Below are 23,219 nucleotides of genomic sequence, written 5' to 3' on the forward strand. Positions count from 1 at the left end.
ATGAAATATTAGTAACTTGTTCTTACATAACCACTGAGACAGGTGCGTTAATGCTTATATTATGTGTAAGAGAACAGGAACATATATTTTCCATCTTGTAGCGAGTCGCGAGGATTCAATAAGACCCTAAGAATATAAAGTTCAGAAATTATTCCAGCCAGTGGACGAGAATTATAAAGGACCCCCCACCCCAAACTTCCAAAACGTTTCGTACTGACCTTTGGTCAAGTTTGTCTGCAGAGAACACACATTGCATAAAGATACTGAGATAAATGAGCATACAACTTAGCATAGTCTTAATACTTTCTACCATCATTTGCTCAAAATGAAGCCCAAGGGGTCTCAGATCTCCAGCCATCAATCAGTGGTCATACGTCCATCAGGGACGTCTTGCAAGTCTGATGTCCCACTTAAGAGTTCTAAAATCGTATGTAATTAAAAGGTCAGAAATCTGTCTAGGGTTCTGTGCAAACGTATTTACAGATTCATGAAATATGTGTCGCCTAATACGATGTCAATTTGCTTAATTTGTTTACTGTGTAAAACCGGCTTGGTGTATAATTTTAAAAGTTCTACTGAGTGCGGCCACCACCATCACCAATTAAAATAGAATAAAGGAACAGGAAAACAAGAGCAAAGAAATAATACCAAGAAGAGGAAACGATTAGCAAACCGTCAAGCCGTGAACAAAGGAATTGAACAGAACAAAGGAACTATCAAACAAAGGAACGATAGGAACACATAACAGAAAACAAAGGAGAGACTTCTAGCGGAGGAGCAGACTGGGTTAGGACAAAAACAAAAGATAAGTCATCATTCAATGCTATACGCAATTTAAGTAGAAGAATGCAAACTAGGTCCAAACAAATGGCTCTATTCAATCCGAACACGCAAACACACAAACCACCAAACAACCCTATCAATAAATCAGTATAAATATTGGATGTATCACAACTCCAAACAGCACCAATAAAGCATGTAAAACAAGCAAGATTAACGCAAGTAGTACCAACCACAGCAAACTCGAATTCAACCAAAATCACACTGGGACCCCAAATCCTGGTCTCAAACACAGACCAAACAAACCACAAACCAGCAGACATAATTAACACCCCCCCCCACCCCACCAACAGAAACTACTTGAAATACAAAACTACACTCCAGGGAACAATATAAATACAATGCCAATACTATCGCCAATCCTCTTCAAGGAAGCGGAAAAACCAAACACAAATGAAGATATAGACACCACTATTCCAAACCTAACAAATGAATTTGACAGTAACCTACATACCTTAAACTCCCCACAATTAGACCATATAACCATAAACAGCACCCATAAATTCACCGAAAATGAAATAACCAATTCTAGAAACATGCAAACAAACCAACAACAGGAAATCAAGCAAACAACAATAAATCAAAACGTTAGGAAAGAAACTATACACTCAAGCCAAACTCCTGGACCATCTGGGATAATAACAGCAAGGGAACCACCAACCTATGGGAACAAATCCAGTGAATTAGACACTACAAAACTACCCAGCAGCATCACTAATATGGCAACCCAAAGACCCCAAACAACCCAAAACACATACCTAGGTAATGGCAAGGGCCCGCTAAAACCCCAAAACAACCAAAAAAAAAGCCCACAAGTAAGGTTAACTCAAAACAGGAAATAAAACAACAACATAACCCCCAAAACAAAATTTACAATTATCATTCCATCGAACACACCATATACATAAGCAGCAGGTGCAACATAATTACTGGTCTAAGTACCAATAATATTATGACAGCACTGGCCATAATTCATACTGGACAATTCAAACTGATAAGACCAAGGCGAAACTACCTGATTGTCCAATGCAGTACAATTCAACAGGTGGAAAAATTCATCCAAATTGAAACTATAGGCCCAATAAAGATCAAAGTAGAGAGACACCATAGCACTCAGAGGAAAACACGAGTCACTTCGAACTCCAAACACAGTGAAACCACAACTAATCTGGCTGAACCCACTAAAACCACTATCTTTAAAAAAGTAATAGCACTAAACGGATACAACAAGGATATAAGCAATAAACTCCTACTTCATAAACTCACAGCAAATGGAACACAGACGACCAAAGTATATCGTCTTAAAAATCACAAGGGACAAGGAACAAACAAAGCAGTTATAGAGGCTACCGAGCCAATACCCTCAATAATAAAACTAGGACGGTCAGGAGTGTGCCATAAGCTGGAAAACTACATAAATAGGCCAAGATTTTGCACCAAATGCTTGCACTGGGGACACTATGCCCTCAGATGTAGATTCAAACTAAGATGTAAGTACTGCGGAGGTCAACACAAAGGAGAATGCCACACAATTAAACAAAAATGTGCTAACTGTAAAGAAAACCATTATCCTAGATCGGCAGAATGCAGATTTGCAATAAAAGAGAAACAAATAGTGGACTTAATGAACAAAAAACACCTCACCTACAATTCTGACAAAAACATTATTTGTAAAAACAACCCCAACACACCAAAATCTACCTCTGAAACAATCAATGAGCACCAAAACTCTCCACGCAGAATCAGAAGGGAAAACATTGCACCACAAAACATACACTCGAATCAGGAAACAAAAGAACCAAAAACTACAACCCAAATTGTAACAAACCATGACCACCCTGATAACACTCCAGATACAAACAAAACTGTCACCCCAAACATCCCGAAACCTAACACACACCCCAACACAGAATTAATACAGGAAGTAATGAACCTAACAACAGGAACCCTAATGCAAGATCTCAGTAGCATAATCAGAACCCTCAAAACCATTTTCACCATACTAACTGATTGGACCACAAGACTAACAGATAAAGACAACGTCAAAAATGAATAGTACAAAAAATAATAAAATCACCATCTGGCAATGGAACTGGAGAGGAATCTTTAAAACCTATCAGAACTGCAGAACAAACTGAATAATACGGCCGTAAAACCAGACGTAATCTGCCTACAGGAAACCCTCATAACACAAGAACACAGACGCCTGCCCAAACTACAAGGCTATACCCAGGGAATCTTTAAAAACAGACCCATGGGGCAGAAAGGGGGTGGACTAGCAATTTTTTTAATAGATACACTAATCTACTATGAAATAACAGAAGTACCCCCTAAACTAAACATCAATAATAGCATCGAAATAATGTCAGTAATGATAAATATAGGAACCACAAACATTCAAATAATAAATGCATACGACCCAGGGGGTACCTTCTGCCATACCAACCTAATCTCACTAAAGGCAATCACTAATAACAACAACAACAATCTAATGATCTGTGGCGACTTCAACGCACACAGTGAATTATGGGGAGGTAAAACGAAAGATCAAAGAGGAAAAATGGTTGAAAAATGGATAACTGAGAACAATCTGGTCATCTTAAATGAGGGGCTAAACACTAGATTAAACCCTGAGGATGGCACTCTCAGCCAAAGACCTAACCATCACTACCCCAAAATTGGCTCAAATCACAATTTGGTGGGTGGATCAGGAAGATACGTTAGGAAGTGACCATTTTCCCATCACAATCAATATTCAAACAAAAACTCAACACATTCCAGACGAAACCCCACCTAAATGGAGGTACCAACAGGCAGACTGGGACCAATTCCAATTATTACTAGCTAGAGTAAATCAGATAACTTAGAAAGCTCAAGTATTGACATGTATTATGATAACATAACAGACACAATTATAGAAGCAGCTAACCGATGCATACCAAAGACAACTAATATCCAAAATAAACACCATGTACCATGGTGGACTAAATAGTGCACTATAGCACATAAAGACAAAAACAGGGCCTTAAATAAATATAAACGCACCAAAAATTCTTTCTACTTCCAGCAATATAAAGATAAAGAAAAAGCACTAAAACAAACTATAAAAACTGCTAAAATTAATCTATGGCAAACCTTTTGCTCTAAACTGAGTCTAAAATCAAACTCAAAACAAATATGGGACAAGATAAAAGCCATCAAAGGGAAAGCAACTACCTCAGCCCCAAAAATTAAAAATGCCATAACTAATAAAGATAAGGCAGACCTCCTAGCGAAGCATTTTTCGAACATAGGTAGCAACAATAATCACACCAGAAACTTTCAAGAACACAAAAAACTAATGGAGGGAACCCAACCTCAAATGTTTCAACACCAAGGAAAAAAAGAATCTCACCTAAATAGCGACATCACAGTACATGAATGGAAGATAGCCCTACGATCCATAAACGAAACATCCTCTGGTAAGGATCAGTTAGGTTACATTATTTATAAAAAACTACCTATCAATATAACAATAGCCATAATCAAACTCTTTAATAGGATATGGGATAAAGGCCAACTACCCACCAAATGGAAACAGGCCATATTAATACCAATCCCCAAGCTAGGTAAAGATCCCAACAACATAAATTCGTACCGACCCATCTCCCTTACAAACAATATTTGCAAAATAATGGAGACAATAATCGCAAATAGGTTAAAACACCACCTAGAAACCAGTAACCTACTTTCCATAAATCAATGTGGCTTTCGGAACAAACGGTCCACCACCGACCAACTTCTCAGATTGGAAACAGACATCAAACTCGCTTTTAACGCACATAGGAAAACCGATCGCAACCTCATAGCGGTTTTTTTAGACCTATAAAAAGCATTCGACCTAGTATGGACCAATGCACTAATGGCCAAATTAAACCAATTTGGAATAACTGGACGCTTGTTCAACTGGATTGGCGATTTCCTTACAGGCCGGAAAATTACCACAAGAATAGACAACACCCATTCGAAGAATTTTCACTTGAAAATGGAACACCGCAAGGCAGTGTGATAGGTCCCTTACTATTTAATCTAATGGTAAACGACCTTGACCTCAATGCAGCAAACTTGTCACAATTTGCAGATGATAGTGGCATATGGAGGAATGGAAATCCTGCCAATAACACAGTAGTTAAAGAAATCCAGCAGAGCCTAGACAACATAGGGAGATGGGCGGACAAATGGTGTTTCAAAATATCTCATGAAAAAACTGTGGCAGTCATATTCACCCCCAAACGAAATAACAACCTAGTCTATCCAAACGTCTATATACAAAATCAATTAATCAAATACGTAACAGTAGTAAAATTCCTAGGAATGTTCTTTGACAACCACCTCACATGGAAACAGCACATTGAACAACTCACCCAGAATTGTAACAAAGATCTCATTTACTCAGGAACATCATAGGGACTGACTGGGGATCCAACCAGGAAATCCTTCTCACGATATATAAAAGCCTAATTAGATCAAAACTGGATTACGGTTGCCAAGCATATAACTCGGCTAAGCAGCCTGTACTACAAAAACTTGACACTATCCAGAGAAAAGCCTTACTATTATGCACAGGAACACTCCCCTCAACATCATTAGAAGAACTACAAACACTAACAGGATAACTACCCTTAAAATTACGTAGGCAAGAACTGCTCCTCCGATACTCCATTCGATTAGATACCCACCCAGACAACCATCCCACCAGAATAGCTATAAATAAGTGTAAAGTTGTCTTCAAACCCAAAATCATACCTATCACACCAAATGGCAAAGTAATTCTTGAACTAAGAGAAAAGATACCTCTACTAAAAAAAACAGGTAACAAACAATACAGACCAGAACAAATCACCATGGTTACAAAAACGACCAAGGATTAACACGGAAGCTACCAAATTAGGCAATAAAGAAGGATAAGAAAACTTACTAAAACCTGTACTGGTAAACGAAATCAACCAAAAATACCAGGACTATGTTAAAATATATACCGATGGATCAAACACAAACAACCCACCAAGAACAGCAGCAGCAATAGTCATCCCTGAATTCAATATACAAACGGGATCCAGATTACCTGACTATTGCTCCATTTACACCACTGAATTCTGGGCTATACTTGAATCACTACAATGGATCAAAGACAACCAAATACCTAAAGCAGTCATTATAAGCGATTCCCTAAGCGTTATCAAATCGATCCAAAATCGCAATACACACTCTAGGGAACAATTCCTCGACAGAGCATGCCAATTAATCGACGATATCACCACAGCACATCAATTAGTCGAGCTCATGTGGATACCGTCGCACATTGGAATCTCTGGCAACGAAACAGCAGACAAAGTTGCAAAAACCAAACTAGGAGATCAAAACTCTATCAAGCTTAACTATAGCTCTACAGAAGCAATAAGCTTCGCACAAACATATATAGACCAAACATGGCAAGATTTTTGGAACTCCTCCACAAACGGTAAAAAGCACCATGAAACCCCCAAAAGCGTAGATAGGAACATACAGCTACCTAAGGGTACCTATTTAGAACAGAAAACCATAAACAGGATAATAGCTGGAAAAACTAAACTAGCAAGCAGTTTTGGAAGGTTTATAGACCCAAACCAGCAACCATTAACTGCTTTAACTGCCACACCACCGAAGATCTACACCACGTATTCAATATATGCCCAAAATATCAACCCGCTCGGAAAATATTTATCAAAACCCAAAAAGAGATTGGATCACCACACACATACCCAGAGTTACTTATGGACTCTAATAAAAATAAACAATCAGCATATAAAAATATAAATCAATTCATAGACTCAGCAAGACTTAGGAACAAAATATAATTACTATCCCCACAAAACCAAAAGACCCAGTAACTAGCTAAATACATTTAGAAGCCACCACATAAAAACCCATAACATATCATTCAATATTATAAAAGTATTAATAAATAATTCACTTACGAAGCACCTATAAAAAGCTAAGGAAACCGCAAAATCGGATGTCCTAGATGTCCTTAACGAACCGAGTAATCAGCTAGGATTCCGGTCTCTTGTTAAATAAAGTATAAATAACATTCAATCTCTAAAAACATCAATTAATAAATAACGTAAAGAGGTAATATCTAAACACTTATAAATAACATAATGTAGGAAACACATCCTAAACACCTCGACTAGTAATACCATAATAACCTTGAAAATCTCTCTTCATACATGATATTTACTAAGAACCTCTATAAACAGCATAGAACATGCCCCCCTCCTTTTAGAACATTTTGAAGAAGAAAAGAATATTTAAAAAATCGAAGAAAAAAAAAAACGAACAAACAAAAAAAAAAAAACAAACAAAGAAACAGCAGGCAAATGCAATAAGAAACCAGCGATGTAAACCAAGCAGGACCGTTCCCGAGCTCTCCTTCCCACTAATGACAGCCAACCATTCAACTGTAGGGACCTTTATGGACCCACAGATTGAGGCCAAACTATCAGGGTTCCTTGAATCCATAAAAGCCTGGGGGAGGTGGCACCATACCCTTCCCCTGCGCAACTAGCAGGCTGCACAATTGTGCGCACGCCACTATAATTAAACTAAATAACAACAACAATACGACGTACACGTCTAATGAAATAATCAGATTACATTTCTTCACACGTGTTACGAACGCAGACAAATTTACCGAGCCTCGTATACATATCACAGTTTTCAAATATTGAACCTACATGCATCCTTACATTCGTGGCTGATACGAAACACGAACGTAAAAAGCAATTTGACATATCCTTCAGTGCAAACAGTAGAATTCATTTCTGGATCCATTAATTAAAGTATCGACACACATTAATGTTTCTCAAATCACTCAAACTGGTATACCCTGGCATACACGAATTCCAAGCAGTGTGCTATTGTGTGTTGTTCTGTCCTATTCGTTGGCTTGATTCCAATATTCAAATTCAATATGTTTGTTTATTTTCTGCGTTCCCTGCAAAAGTAGAGACTTTCAAACACGCCCCTTAATTACATATGAAAGAGATTGTTTTCTCAAACGGTATAATTGAAAGCTATTTTAGGCGCTTTAAGACATACCTTTTGTTTTCGGTGTTTTTTGTCTTCGTCCTCCTTGTATTTTAGTGTCAAATGAAGACTGCCGTTTTGTTTTAAAAAAGTATCTTTGACAAACGCTAATATTGTTCTTGCATCACGTATTTGAGGGACAAATATGGCTAGTCTCAGTATGAGTAATCGGTTTCAATAGAATGATTCACAATATAGGTTCACATTTGTATGTGTGTGTGTGTGTGTGTAATTACGACTTTTAAGGTAGCTTTAAAACATTTTCAGTTGTATCGCTACGATGTCTGCAGTGTGTCATATTTTGTGTGATGTCTAGCACGACGCAGCATATGGCATCATGTCCCATCCAGTTACATTATCCTGACATCAGGCCGACCGGTCCTAACACTAACCTATAATGCTGAGCGCCAAGCGAGGCAGCTGATATTGTCATTTTTAGAAGACTTTGGTATGACTCGGCTGTGGTTCGAACCAGCTACCTCCAACATCCGAGGCGGGTTCCCACTTGTCATGTTCCGTCAGTGTCATATAGGTCTCTCGAGTACTTGCTGTTATGAATTGCTCGTTAACATATTGGCTGTTTCTTATACACATGATAAATCATATTTCGTACGCTTATTATGAACGTTGGCACAATGGTGGATATGCGAGCAAGCTTACTCCAAAATGGAAACACGCTATTGAGTAGTTAAATAACGCGCGTTTAACATTCTCCTTTAAAATAGTAGTATAAATAAAGACTATACAAATGTATTACAATTTAGGTTATCCGGTTTAACTAACCTACCTTGGAAGATAATGATGAAAACGGAGTTGGTTAGACTGCCAGAACGCACCCCATAACATAATAACCTCACATTTGCTTTTTAGTGAGAACTGATGGCAGTCTAAGCTATCTTACCTGTACATTAAAAACCAAGGGGTTTAAAATCTCTCCAGTTCGAAAATAAAACTAATTCTGCCAATACAAATATCTAATGATAATATCCATACCGACGAAATCCAGAGACCTTTAATATGATATGCTTCGTTCAAGTACAGGTTACTTACATGAGAAAGTTCAATATTTAAGATCGGTACAGCTTCTATTTCATTCTTTCATTGTCAGATTGCTTATTTTGTCTTTAATTGATAAAGAAACGACCTTTTCTCAGGAAAGCTGTCCGATGGGGTATTCCAGCACAGAAATAATATCTGAACAACTTTTGTGGAAATTTAAGTAATTGGCCCCAGTAATCAATTAACATAATGATGATTAAGTTCAGAAGAATGATAACGGTATATGGTTATAATTCACACTCTTTTCGTCGTCTTAAATCAATTTTATTCTTGTTTTCGTTCTTTAACTGCATCCTTAAAGTAGATCTGTCTAGCTTTGTATCTATCCATAAGTAGCCACAGTAGATTTTTTAGTAAACCGTCAGACTCGTAATCCAATGGTCACAGGTTCAAAACCGAACCACGCCAGTCTGGGTCGGCTGCTTCCGTGAATCATTGGGGAAAAGTTCTTAGTTCCCATTTTCACGGCATGATATAGCCAAGAGTGCGTAAAAGTGCCGTTGAGAGCGACAAAAACCACAACAATTCTGTCTGTATAATACTCCATCCGTCTGTTTTCTACCATTTGTTTCATACATTTTATTATTCTATCTGCAACTAATCTGATATCCAGTCAGTCGTTTCTTTATTTTCCTGATAACCTAATAATAGTTATTCAGATCTGAAGTTCAACAATACTTTCGAAAGTTAGGTATACGTGAGGATCGAATATTGTCAGAAGTTTAACTGAGGCGGCTGCCCCGCACCCTCTCCACCTCTCTCTCTGAATAAGCCCTATGTGCCCTCATGCATGTCAAAATAGGTTGCTGATGGACGCAAATAGGTCATACCCGACGACCTCTATTTTATCTGTGTTACAGATGCAATGCTGTACCGTGTATTATAGTTTGATATGTCTGGGGATGGTCTTTATTTTTCTTTAATTTGCCATTACTGTCCAATCTGAGACAGAATGTAAAGCAAGTAATGTTGTGTGGAAAAGCAGCAAATCTATCAGCAAAAGAGATGAGAGAAATTTTCTAGTACTGACCTATTTTATGAGGGTGCAAAATATGATATAAATGATAAACATAACGTCGTCATCCACTGCTAGACAGATATCATTGTAACCCAGCTCTTTCAATGTTAATCACTGATGACAGCTAACTAAGCATCGTGATTGGAGCGCAAAAGATAGCTTTAATATGGTTGTATACACTCGTAAGTCAGCGAGGACGATAATAGCCGAATATTTACAAAGGAAACATTCTGAAACAAAGCAAACTTGGTGAATGAACACAGATTGGCCGTTGCACGAAACATTGAGAGATAAAGGTCTGTGTTGCTCGTTTAAAAATAATCTAAAAAGCAATTAATCAGTTGAATGCATCATATCAGGAAGTAATTTAAGTATGTCTTTTTAATTGGCATACGTATTAGGTCTTGCGTTCTGAAAGCTTTTGTCCTCTGAATATTCAGAGATATCGCATTCTTAAGATTGTATTTATAATATATTCGTCTACAAAGCTTCGCACTGTGTAGAAACTAACTCTATAGAACCTTTTTCATGCCTTTACAGTGTTTAGAGATATTAGTTTGGTTATAAAGATTATTGATAAGAATATGCAATGTAGACTGGTGATTATTGACTTAAGTAACCACATATAATTGTTGTTTGGCATTAGCCACACTAAATTGAAAATCTATATATAATCAATTTGTGTTGCTATTTTTGTGACGATTTGCAGAGCTTGTTCTTGCTCATAAAATACATTGAGTTATTCAGTTAGTTATACAAGAGAAGACGCATTCATAGAAAATTCGTACAAGCCGTAAAACCTTGATCCGAAATTTGACCCATATCACAGTGGGATAGATGAATGAAAATAACGCTCTATTATACGTAATGTAATTTTAGTACGATGAATATGATTTGTCTCACCTGTTCTTTCTTAATACTCTCATTTAAGCTAGCTCCAGGTAGGAACTTGAAAAAGAGAATTATTGTGTTAAATACATTAGTTCCTTCAGTCCATACATAAATTTAGACTTTCAGCATCATTGATAATAACTACTTGACAACAGTATAATTAACAATTTGAATAACAATATAGTATTAAAAAATAAACATCCATAGCAAGACCAAGTTCTTAAATTAATATTTGTAAAGAAATATAAACCATTCTCATTATTTAAACAACTGACTAATTTATTAGCTCGGCATTAATACAAAAAAGACTGTAACATAATCCTTATTACTTGAAAAACATCCCAGTGACAGACTACATGGTATATATAAGAAAGAAAGACATATACCTTAAATGATTAGAAAATGGAAAGAAAACATGCACTTAATTTTTGTGAAGTGTCGAATTTTGAATTACTGAAAATGTTAAGGTTGAATGCATTGAGCATTAAAATTATATCGCATTTAAGCCAGAAAAGTCTTTGTGGAGGGTCACTTCGACATTTTTTCGTTCATTCTCTCCCCCATGTCAGTGTAAGTTTCAAAGGGACAGCATCCTGACAGTGAAATTGACCGGGGTGTCTTAACACGGTCCTTAGAAAGTAAACATTTGACCTTCCAACCCTAACCGCTTGGTATTGTCCTATGTCCACTTATCATTTTTTCAAAGGCATATTGTCATTCGCTGTCGTTCACATATTCCGAACTGTCTAAACCTGATGAAAGGAATTATTTCTTTGGGAAAGATTATGGACCGTGCCTACGATTGGGCAGAAATAATTAGTGCGTACACTTTAGAGCAATCATACTTTAAAGTGACGACCTTAGTCGAAATTCTTTAGTCTGAAAATTTCCTCCAGCGGCAGGTCTTAAATTACCGTATTATCTTACGTAACCTGTTGTTATTTGTATCTGTCTTTGTAACTTCGCAGACAGGCCGGTGTGTATTTCTGCCATTGTATATATTTTGTTCCGCTATCTTCAACGTGATGCGATAATCATTTTGTTGATCTGCCTATTCATTATCAGCATATTGTTGGTTCGTCTGTCTTTCTAAGCATTTTATTTATACCCTAATCGTGCGCTTCAGATCTGTAGTTCAGTATCACATTCGAGAATTAGTTATATCTGATGATCTCATATTCTGTCGCGAGTTTACCTGCTGACACCACACCTCTCGATCCCTCTCAGAGTAGACCCTATGACCGTCATAATCATCATTTAGAAACTAGTTAAATTGAATATATATAGATGTTTGTGTGACTCCTCAATATTAACCTTAAATTCTTGACACTAATTCTTATTGACATAAGTAAGTAAACTTCTTTACAGGTAGCGCATGTCACAAGCAATTCAGGATGTCTTTTCAACACCTATTGAAACTATATATAATGTTTTTGATGTATTCTTCTTGTGGCACACTTCGGGGACCTTTGGTCTTCTTCAAGCATGCCTGAGGGTTAGTTTGAGTACGTTTATGAATAGTTCAAATAGATAACAAATTCACAGGAAATTGGTACAAACATGTCTCTCCGTTGATCGGCCATTTGACAAGATAAATGAATGCTAATTATCTTACATGTTCTTTTTTATTCCTTGATTTAAGACAGGTGGCGGTGCAGAAAGCAAAGAAAGAAAAACAAATGTGATAGTTACACCTGTTATTTTGATTCGTTCATAAATTCGAAATTTAAACAACGTCATTGATAATTAAGTTCGCACGAGGGGCTTGTGCTGCAAACAACCACGTGGCAGCAAACACAGATTAAATGCCACAATTTCAACATGCAGAGTCAAATAATACACATTTATAGAAGAAGAAGAAGAAGAAGAAGAAATAAAACACATATTCAGCTGCTAGTTTACTGTATGCAAATTTAAATAACCTTTCAAAAAATATAAACAACTTTCAGCATCTAAATAAGACATAAAAAAATAACACTTTTCAGTGGAAAGAAATAAGTTACATGGATGATGGAGAAAACTGTATCAAATTTGTAAGGAGTACATAACAGTTTGCTTCTAAAATTATTAAGAATAAACCTGATTTAACTGACTGATTGAATAACAAAGTTATGTTTGACGGCACATTGGTGCATAAAAGACTTGTGCTTCAGTACAATGAGTAACGTGTCTTGTCGAGAACCACATCACGACAGTAAACTTCATTGTATCCGGGCAGTATACGAACGCACAACCCAATGACTGCGAGTCCGGCACTCAGTCCACTGTGACGTCGAACATCTGTGGTTCCACTTATATTCTCTGGAATAATAATAATAATAATAATAATACAAGGTTAATTGATAGAATGTTTCTTTACAACTTGATATTTTAGAACATTAGTGTTCTGAGCAAACTTTCATAGAGACGATTGTATTTTAAAATAGTAAATTAAAAAGAAATTGTTTTCATCTGAATAGTTCTGCTGTTTCACAGGTGCACTTAAAACAAATCTGCTTGTTCTGGTATTAATTTGTTTTGTGGTGAAGATTTACAAAGTAAAATGGTTTGTTCTCGTGGGAGTTTATTCAATATTTGCATCTAGTAGCAATGTGCATAGATTTTACTAGAAATTAGAATTGATTACAATGTAGTGCTGTTGTTGTGCTTGCTTGAACTCATATCACCAAAATATACTGTGTAATGACAAACAAAATGTGGAGGTAGACCTTAAATCATTGGAAGAAAAATAAAATCATGCAGAGTTTTCATTCTAGAGCTATCGTTTGATTGGAATTAACCTAATAGTAAATAGTTAGACTATTGTAATAATAGCTTACAATAAAATACTCCTTTGAGAACTTTAATTATTTCAAGATTGACGCGGATTTAAAACTTTACTGGAGGGTTTCACATGATAAAGATCTGGAGTTTGATTTCATCAATCTCTTCTGAGATTGAAACAGTTAACAGTGCAGAGCCCGTAGTCCACCGGGGAACTTTGTCAGTGGAAAGTTATTCGCAGTGTGTGACTTGGTCTGTACAGCTCCACAGCTACAGGAAGAGTCAGTGACCTGGCACCATCGGAAAAAATTGGTTGCACAACAATCCTGTCCTCTCCGGAAATGGTTCAGTGTGATCCAGAGATGTCGTGGAATGTTTATGTTAAGAGGACAGACAGATGGCGCAGCTACTAGGGAGTGTTTTACAAAATCTGTTGAAGACCACTCACCACTCCCTGCCGAAATAGCTGTCATATACGGTGTGCACTTCTTTGAGGGGACATCTTTGTATGTTCGGGAGCACAAAAGCACTGATTCCATTCGCTTGCCTCGGGTCTTGTTTATACTGGAATTCGTCGGCACGTCGTAGAGAGGTTCGCGACGGACTAAACCGGGACAGTTCATACTTGGACAAATCCAGTAAATTCTGTAACATGCCCGATATCTCTTTTTGGACTTTGATTTTGTGGGTAGGTACTTTGTGAGCAGCTGCCACTTCAGCTACAGAGGAGAGGGGCGTCACCGTTCGAGGAGAAATATTTGGTTTCCATTGTTTCATCAAACGATGAAGAACGGGTATCAAATTGGGTTTGGCAGGCATCACCAGCAACCGAGAAGTAGATGAACCTGAGGCTACTGGGGATACGGTCACCGTCGTTGCAGGTCGTGGTTTGCGTGTATGTAAGGTTTCGTCCTGGCCAAAGTGTCTCTCTTGCGGGTAGAAGCTGTTTTCTGTGGACTTTTCTTTTTCTGGGGCTGTGACCTGGTCTTGACACCGTTGCTCTTTTTCTTCTTTAGGGTTTTTCTGGCTTTTTTAGGAGTGGCTTTGTTCTTGGGGAGAATTTTGTGGGCATTGGGATCCCATTTTAAGAGAGAGCGAATGATAACACGTCCTAGAGATCCGCTACCTCCAGATTTGCTTTATCGTTTGAATGTCTATGCGGGGACCGGACTGTTACGTTAGGATTACTTTCTTTCTCTCAAAAAGCATTTTGTTTGATAAGGAACGTGAATGATGCCTTTCAGTAAATGGCGTGCTGTCACCGTAAACCATCGTAAGACATCTTTGAGACTGGCCCCTAAGACACGAGCACGTATTTGTGGATTTTCTTCGCAACTGATGCTTTACAAGGAACGAATAAATTTGACGGAACGATGAGACTAAAGGGACGTCATGTTGAGACAGACCCAGTGTCCTAGGTTTTTATAGATTCTTTTGTTGCTGTTGTTGTTAAGTCGAAGAAGGGGATGTGTACACGACAGGCCCTCCGTCTTGGCGCAAGTGGTGAAACAGATTGGTTCAAAATCGCAAATAATCGGGGTGGGTGGGTTTTAAATCAACGAGCAAATAGGAGTGTGGGGTTTGAGTCGCATCGTCGTATGAATGAGTCAGCTAAGGCGTTCCTAACTGTTTGGTTTAGACTTGCACTTGCGACTTATCTGTAGGGCCTTTAAACAAGACTACGTAATGAGCACTGAAACTAAAGGTGCGATGACCTTTACTTTGTTGAAACGAATTTTGGATGATGCAGATGACACTATCATTACTATGATGCCCTTTGCGCGTAAACCACAGTTTAATATCTTCTTCGTCTTCTCCTAACATGTCGTCGAAGATGACCAGATGGGTTTGACTGGGGTCAGACTCGATCCCGTCGTCTTCTCCAGGAATGCCTTCCACAAACACGATGGAATTGCCTTGAAGTTATCGCAAGAGACTGTACGCTGATTGCCACCCTTTGTAACACCACACAACCTGTTGTGGTGGACTATCGATCAAAAGAACCGCTAGGTCAGGCAATTAATATGTTAAAGGGATTGTGAAGATACAAGGCCTCCCAACTAGTACGATATAAGTGTTCGTCGATGACTTTGCAAGTGGAGGACAAGTAAGCAGAGTCAGTAGAGGTAATCATAGTGCAGGGAATGTCACTTTTGACACGAAGAAAAACAAGACAAGAGTTTTTATATTTTTTGCAGGACACGTTTCGATTTTTAAAAAGTGAAGAACACGAAAAAAAAAATAAAGGCAAATGGTTAAGTACAGTGATAAAATACACACCAAAAAGATCAAAGTGGAATATAAACAAGTCACTGTTTATCATGTTTTGGTAACAACGGTGTCCTAGGTCAGTGTGTAATGTTATTATTGTCTCTACATTGGGTACAGTCACACAGGTGTCCTCCCGGAATGACCATTCGGGAATGTCCATGACAGTCCTGTCCTAAAGGTAGTGGTTTTCCTCGATGACGGGTTCTTCTGGCACTGCAGTTAACAAAGGTTTAAAAGTTACTTTTTCCCCTATACACTTTAAGTTCAATTTTTCCTCTGAATGCATAACACAAAACTAGGGAAATGTAAGCCGCTTCTTTTTTCAAAGCCTCAAACCCCCCCAACTTTTCCAGTCACGTACATCTTTTTAATGAGAGTGTAAGTCGCAAACAATACACACATCTTCGTCAGCATCTGGAGTGGCTAAAATTTAACAAAGAAACCTTTCTTCAAATTGAGGTCAACAATTTTGCAAATGAAAGCGCAAAGCGTTTAATAGAACGAGTTTCTCGTGCTCTTTTAAAGGAAACAGCATTAAGATTTTTGTTTGATACAGTACAGATCGTACCGAACCCACAGATGCCACATATTCCGTGGAACGAAATAAATGATAGCATTCAAACGGTATGTCGTTTTGTTTTGTCACAGGCAATAAGTGTACTTTCTGCACAAAGATGATCGTACTCCATTGGTTAATCTAAGTGGTTTAGTCACTAATTTTCACATCACAATACAAATTTCAGAAGTTTCCTCTTGATCCAGGTTTACATTGTGTAAAATATTTTGATAATCATCTAATTCTTCCTCTGGAATTCGTTTCAGTAAGTACACCTTGTAGCAAAAAGAAGCAGGCACTAAAAACAAATTTTTCTCGCCCACATCTGATCACTGGAACAGTTTCATTTGAATCAGTCCTCTTATAGCATCGAGCTACCAGTGGTGTAAACATCGTTGACGTGACGGATCCAATTGCTCTTTACGTTTCACTTGAATTTTGACCAGCTATCGGTAAATGCGTTCTCTCAACTGAGCAGGCAAACCACGAATGTAAAATGTCTGTTCACTGTCCTCCAAGAATAAAAAATCACTAGGTCGTGGCCAATAGCTTTGTTTATATTTGTGACTGAAATACTGTCATCCCATAATAAGTCTTCGTTTACTTGGAAAAGAGCATAGTTTAAAAATGGAGAAATGATTCTGAGTTTGCGTTTCACCTGTATTTTGACAAACGCTCGGTAAATGAGCTCTCCCAACGCCACAGGCAAACCATAAATGTTCTCTTGTAAAGTTTCCATCCAGAGATTACCGAGGTCGTCCCACTAAAGGTAGTAGTGACAATCCGGAGACAAACGAACATGTTCCATGTAAGGCGAATCTTTCTGCTTCCACTCGTGAAGTGAAACAACAAAACTGAAGCACTTGATTTTATTACCTTCGCCCAACTAGATAAATCCAGCTCTGGCTAATTCTTCCGGGGGTAGGTCCTCCCAGATATTTAGGCCATTTTCCTTGGAACTTTTGAAATCGACTATCAAAGTCGCAGTATTCAGGCAAAACACAGGGAAAGAATATTAGTTTTTCAGGGGTGACATGAGTATTATAGCCAGTGTAGGGCTTTGACCGAGTAACGACCTTTGAGAAAGTTTTCCGTTTGAGGGCTGATGACAGCCAGGGTGTTTTCGGGCATGCATCGTTGGCGGTACACTAAGGAAACACTTCGGCAATGGTACAGGCTTCTTTCAAAGGATTGATCCCTCCGTGTTCCATGAACTGCTCTCGAACTTTTACACAGCAACGGCATAAAATGTCCACTTCGTAACGACAATACTTTCACATTTCTTCCTGAAAGTCGAGGGGGTCCGAGGCGTGAGTCTGGTACCAAGCGTAGAAAGCTTTTCGTTGTTAGGTACGCATGTTATCGTTGTCGTAGTAGTGAGCCTCAGGCAAATGGGATAGAATGGCGTGTTGATTTGCTTCGGTATTGAAAAATTGCGGCAAATAGCCTTTGGACATTTCTGGCATTACAAACGTTTTAGGCATTTTACTCAAAGGCATGACCATTTTGGATCCGTTAAAAGTCATCTTCGGACGTTTGGTACTTTGTTCCGTATATTATCTAAAAAGAAATTGCCCATCTTATCCCGAGAAACTGTGAGCCATCACCGTGGCATGATGATGCCAATCTCCGTAACGTTCGATGTCCTCTTGGATCCACAAATCATCGATGTGGTCTAAGATCCATTGGGAAAAATCGGCTAGCGTGTTCAGTCCCTGAAAGAGTTTTTCACGTCCTCCAGGAATCTTGCTGCAGTTAGAGCAATGACTAACGATATGCTCTTGGATGCACTTCTCGATGAGCTACACAAAAATTAGGAATGTGAGTACCGGTCTCTTGCATGCATTTGAAATCGAAAAAGATGAAATCGCCTTTCTTCTGGTCATCGTCTTCCTCTTGATGTTTGGGATGGTGTATTTGAATGTAGCATCTCAGGGGTACCAACAGGGTTAGGCTATTTGGCTCGGGAATGTCTTTTTCTCTTGGGTCGTAATAAAGAAGTCTGATACATTTGTTTCAGACTCCTTAACTCTGCCAAAATATCTACAAATACCATCACCACTTGACTTACACTGTCCGCCTTCTCTCTTAGACCTTGTTTCTTCTCTGCTGCTCTTCCTGTCGTTTCCTTCTTGCCTCTTCTTTTCTCGCTGGTGCTGTTGAAGGAGAAAAGCTTGTTCTGCTTCTTTCTGCTGTTGTAAAAATGTATCCAGTTCTTCTTTCTGTCTCGGTTTAAAATCATCGACGTGTGGGAAATAAGGAGAAGATGGCGCAAATACTGGTACCGGAACAAATTCTTGCAAAGAAGTAAGAAAATCGACTAAATCCCAATTAAAATTGGTCTCTTCTGGAAGTAAAACTGCGTTGACTTTGGAAGCCGTTGATAAACCATCGCTTCTCGTCTCCAATGCCGGTGCACCCCATTTCATTGTCTTCTAAGTTTCCGTTATACTTGAAAACTTTGTCGCATGGATTCACTGCGCTCCTACGCTATGGCATATATATATATAAATATATATATATATATATATATATATATATATATATATATATATATATATATATATATATATATATATATATATATATATATATATATATATATATATATAGGGAATGTGAAGTCACAATCAGCTCTCTTCGGATTGGAAGACAGACTCCACACTGTGACGGAATTTTGTACCGCGTGTTAGGATTGGCGAAAAAATTCAATCCGTTTCGATCCGCTCTTCCACTATAAATAACCGCAGTTCATTTCACTCCCTTCATCTGTTCTCGTCACAAGATATGGACTAATGTTGAATCATCAACTCTAGTATCGTCGATGCTGTTACGTACGGTCTTACCCATGTATGTGAAATAATAATGGCCAATCATTCAGATCACCGATGCGAGCGTTTGGAAAAGAAGGATTTCTGTGGACAGACAAGGCTGTTTGAAGAGAGTCTTCATCTACGTTCCATAAATCAGAAAAAGTTTAAGAAAGAGAAGAAGACCTATGCGATGCCCTCTATGTTAACGGAATGATGTTAACATAAAAACCAAAGACCCTTTTCAGGGCCACTCATATGCCTCGAAAAGAGTTGCTGTCTTACCCATTTAATGTTTTAGTCAATTTTATAGTTAACGTATGATTGATTGAACAATCTATGTCTGTGTCTGTATGTTGTGTGTGTTATATATGTCTATGTCTCGCCAAGAGTTCTAAGTATTATTCCGATGTTTGGTCCGATTGAGGTCAGCTCCTTGTTACATTGTTGGCAAACTTCAGTACCGTGACGTCACCTCACCTGTTCCATTCCTATCGTCCCTATACAACAACCCCACTATACAGGCCCAATATTCCCCATGTTAAATTCCCCTTGTCGCTATACGCCCCCAGGAGGTATGTAAAAACCTTATCACCATACGTGCACACGACCTTTTTCGCTATACAGCACTCGTATACTACTGATTTCTCTGTACAAGAAAATTAAATCGTCTTTCTAGGTTATTTTATTCCACCCCCACTTCAAAGTTTATACTATCATGTATCTTTGAAATCTGCCCATACATCGATGAGCAACAGTTAATTAGCAAAGTATTTTCCCCTTGATCTGACATGATTAAACAATCGAATCAATTTGGGGGCAAGAGTGGCCGAGTGGTCTAAAGCGCTCTCCGTTACGGATCACTGCCATCTCACCTCTGTGTGCGTGGGTTCGAGTCTCGGATTCGTGGGTATGTGAGAAAGCTTACCAGTAGCTTCTCGAGGGTCGGTGGTTCTTTCCGGGGATTTACCGGGTTCTTCCTCTACCATTAATACTGGCCGCCATGTATAGCCTATCATGTGCTGAAATATATCGTTAAACCCTACAACAACAACAACAACGACAACTTAATATTAAAATAATAATTTTTGCAACAGTTATTTTGAGGACGACAATACAGCCGTCTTTATAAATGCTTTTTGTCTATCTCTCTGTTATGAACGCCTGAAAATTATTATAGAGACATTTTATCCAGATGTGGTTACAGTACTAATGAAGAAAAATGTTTAGATTCGCCGAACCGTGTAAACTATTTGACAAGAGGATGATAGTCATCATAACAGATAAAAAAGTAGAATATATTCAAACCGAAGAAAATATAAAAAGATGGAAGAGTTGTTATAAATCTTATGTTATATACGTTCACCACTTTAGTGAGATTTTATTTTGTTATAAACAAAATCATCCATATGGCTCGTATGTGGAGAAAAACAAGAATCCGGCGATAGTCTCTCTCTCTCTCTCTCTCTCTCTCTCTCTCAAAAGAGATTCAGGATTTAACGAATGCACACCTTTGCATAAACTACACAGTTATGAGTTCGATCAAGGTGGCAGTTGACTTTGGTATAGGTGGGACTGGACTTGGTATGGAGCATATACATGATGTTGGTAATGCGGATGGATATGGGAAATATAGAGAGATATTCTCATCAATAATTTGGCCATGCAAGACAAAATGAGATGAAACGGCTGTCGGCACAACTATTAGAAGTTTACATGAGAACATAACGATCTCAAAATAAGTTTTGTGCTTTTATATATATATATATATATATATATATATATATATATATATATATATATATATATATATAATCCAATAATTTTGTACGTTAGCATTTGTGCTATGTAAGTAAGAAATTTCTGAACATTTATGTTATAAATAAAGAACAGTAGGTGATAAAAGACTGGACTACTTGGACATACAAGAATCAACATTTAGCACTTAAAGGTGATAAAAAGCTGTGAGACTAGTTGCACGTCGCCAAATGGGTGATAACATGATATGGGATTAGTTTGCACATACAAGAATGAAAATTGTACACCACATAGATGGAAAAAGGTGTGGGACTAGTGGAATATTAAAGAATGAACATTTAACACCACATGGATGGAAAAAAGTGTGGGACTAGTGGAACATTAAAGAATGAACATTTAACACCACATGGATGGAAAAAGGTGTGGGACTAGTGGAACATTAAAGACTGAACATTTAACACCACATGGATGGACAAAGGTGTGGGACTAGTGGAACATTAAAGAATGAACATTTAACACCACATGGATGGAAAAAGGTGTGGGACTAGTGGCACATACAAGAATGAACATTTAACTCCACATGGATGGAAAAAGGTGTGGGACTAGTGGCACATACAAGAATGAACATTTAACTCCACATGTATGGAAAAGGTGTGGGACTAGTGGCACATACTAGAATGAACATTTAACTCCACATGGATGGAAAAAGGTGTGGGACTAGTGGCACATACAAGAATGAACATTTAACACCACATGGATGGAAAAAGGTGTGGGACTAGTGGAACATTAAATAATGAACATTTAACACCACATGGATGGAAAAGGTGTGGGACTAGTGGCACATACAAGAATGAACAGTTAACTCCACATGGATGGAAAAAGGTGTGGGACTAGTGGCACATTAAAGAATGAACATTTAACACCAAATGGGTGATGCAAGAGCTTAACATAAATCGAAATTAAAGAGCGAATTAATGATATTTATCCAGTGTAAGTTTTAAGTTGACAAAATATATGGAATTGTGTCAATAGATCGATGAACACCATCTAATTTAATCAGCAATGCCCTTTAGCTTCCTCTCTACTTTGAATGCTTTGAAAATTATTAATAAACAGACATTTTATCTTCATGTGGGGCACATGTCCCACCCCCTGATGTCACCTCTAAACATGATTTGGTCTACATGCGTAAAACGTTATGGCTGACCACTACATGTATGCCCCTACCCCTTCCGAAAATATTTCTGCGGGCGCCCCTGGTGGGGAGGAATCTGGTTACACTACCAATGCAGAAAAATGTCATGATTCGCAGAACTGTGTATCCAGCTTGACAAGGGGATGCTATATATCACCACATAAAACTTGTTGGTGTCACAGAAAACAAAGTATATTCAAGCCGAAGAAGATATACACAGACGGAATACTTCATATAAAATCTTCACATACTGATATGGTTATACGTTCAACAATATTATGGCTAGTACATAGGGCACTGAAAGAAATATGTTTTAGTCATATTTAAGGGATCTTCACACAAAAATCATATCTCCCTGAGTCAAATATTTACAATGTCGGTAAGGTTGCTATGTAATTAAATGTTATTTATTAAGAATATATTTTGCATTAATATTATCAGTACCAAGATACCATCGTCATTATAATCTCTCTCTCTCTCTCTCTCTCTCTCTCTCTCTCTCTCGTACTAGAATGATTGCATATAGGCTTTCTTTAATCATGTGTGTAGATATCTTGTTACACAATCTGGTAGCGATCACCGAATACATTAGAAGTAGTATGTAATATGTTTGACAGGGTAATGATAACAGAGTCGATCAAATTACTTTAGTAAAAGGACTGGTTGGCCCATTCGCGCTCCTGGGAAAAAGTTCCGTTTTTGCTTCTCATAAAGAAGTTTCATATAAAGAAGTTTGGACATCATATAAAGACGAAACCACAGCATATAAAGAACTTTACACATCATATAAGGACGAAAACACAGCATATAAAGACGTTTGCACATCATATAAGGACAACAGCACCGCATATAAAGAAGTTTGGACATCATATAAGGACGAAAGCACAGCATATAAAGAAGTTTGCACATCATATAAGGACAAAAGCACAGCAAATAAAGACGTTTGCACAT

At 37.9% G+C, this 23,219-nt stretch overlaps 1 long non-coding RNA gene across 1 annotated transcript in view; it reads right to left on the minus strand.

Annotated features, from left to right (window-relative positions):
* Positions 1-12,649: 12,649 nt before the first annotated feature.
* LOC149790312 (uncharacterized) overlaps positions 12,650-23,219 on the minus strand; it is a 61,121-nt gene continuing 50,551 nt past the window's right edge. Inside the window, exon 5 of the long non-coding RNA XR_016424043.1 lies at positions 12,650-13,216. This is a non-coding gene — a long non-coding RNA (uncharacterized LOC149790312). The remainder of the gene's footprint in view (positions 13,217-23,219) is intronic.

Source organism: Sinohyriopsis cumingii, chromosome 10 (assembly GCF_028554795.1).
Source record: "Sinohyriopsis cumingii isolate HCF-2022 chromosome 10, ASM2855479v2, whole genome shotgun sequence".
In the NCBI taxonomy this organism is placed as follows: domain Eukaryota; kingdom Metazoa; phylum Mollusca; class Bivalvia; order Unionida; family Unionidae; genus Sinohyriopsis; species Sinohyriopsis cumingii.